Here is a 1,564-nt window from a genome sequence, read left to right on the forward strand (position 1 = left end):
GGACGCTACCTAGACCGTTTTAATCAGTATTCGACATTTAACATTTGGAATTTGATAAGCCATGCATTATAGTGCTACAACAGTAACTTTGCTTAACTTAATTTTTTTTGGTAAGGATTTCATCTATTTATGAAGTGCAAGCATATTCATACAAAGAAAAATAAAATTTTCAATAAAGAATAGTTTTTAAAAAATAATATACGTTATCATTATCTGTTTTAAAGTTTACTTTTTTGTTTGTGTATAATATTCATCATATACTTATGCCGAGCAAAAGCCCCTCTTTGATTTGATACAAATGTTAAACACAATGTTGAAAGAAAGAGGAAATAAATAAAAACGAAAATAAATCTGTATAGTTTCCAAAATTTTTACAGGTGCATTTTAAAGACAATTCAGTTGGAAAGCAACGCATGAAAATATGCAAACATATTGTGGACTTTTAAATTCAAAAACGTCGCCATGATAAAATAAAAAAATATACGTCCCTGGGTGGGCTTGAACCACCAAAAACCTTTCGGTTAACAGCCGAACGCGCTAAACCGATTGCGCCACAGAGACGATTTGACCATTGCATAGCATGCGTTTATTGATATATTGTTGTGCGCATATTGTTAAATAAAACATTTCATTACCTTAATTAAGCGGTCCGAGAACATGTCCACGTAATGCTAATGGTAATAATAAACGTGCAGTTATTTTTTTGATACAAATGTATATAGAAAGTACACCACACGTCGTGTTTTTGGTGAACGTTTTTCCCTAGTTATAATATAATTGCCTTTTCATTAAAGCTAGCTTCCAATCAACAGATCTTTTCATTAATTGTATCCTTTATTTTCTTTGTTAATTAAATGACATTCATTATGCAAAACTGAACATTCGCTTATTGGTCTTGATTACATATACTTTTTTAGAATTAATAGATTATAATAAACACATGTTAATACATGTAATTTAATTATATCTAAGATAATGAATGGAAAAACAATATAGAATAATATAGCATTGATATTAACTAGTAAAAGTCCAAATTTAAAAGCCGAATTATAAAACTGATTGAACACAAATTTGATCACAAATAGCTGGTATGAAATAGTATGTAACTTCCAAGATTCTTTAAGCCATCTATCTAAATACATTGATATTATTCTGCGTGTAATTGTCACTTTTTTGTGAACATATAACGCTTACATAACATAGTGTAAGGTAATAATTCTTTATGCTTATTATAATCACATTTTAATGTAAAATGTAAATGTGACACAGTAAAATATTGCAATGACTTTGATCAATGTAAGATATTCATCTGTTTCCCCGACAACTTTTCTACTAATTTAGAATGTTTTTCTTATTTCGTGCATAAATATATATATTCAACGACTTTAATAAATAGAGGATATTTGTTTGTTTGTGTGTATGATGAAATTTTATTTCATCGAGTGGGCTTTAAATACAGTATTATCACGACTAGCGTAGTCACGAGTGAGAATACTGTTTTTAAAATTCACGAGATGAAACAAAATAACATCTTATACAAATGTTCGTGAAGTTGGCAGCCTAG

The 1,564-nt window shown here is 28.9% G+C and overlaps 1 non-coding gene across 1 annotated transcript; it reads right to left on the minus strand.

Annotated features, from left to right (window-relative positions):
- Positions 1–483: 483 nt before the first annotated feature.
- On the minus strand, positions 484–561 carry Trnan-guu (transfer RNA asparagine (anticodon GUU)). Its single transcript has one exon. It is a non-coding gene; the product is annotated as a tRNA-Asn (tRNA).
- Positions 562–1,564: the final 1,003 nt, after the last annotated feature.

The sequence above is a fragment of the Ruditapes philippinarum genome, unplaced genomic scaffold (genome assembly GCF_026571515.1).
Source record: "Ruditapes philippinarum isolate M1 unplaced genomic scaffold, ASM2657151v2 ctg425_1_1_1_1, whole genome shotgun sequence".
NCBI classification, from domain to species: domain Eukaryota; kingdom Metazoa; phylum Mollusca; class Bivalvia; order Venerida; family Veneridae; genus Ruditapes; species Ruditapes philippinarum.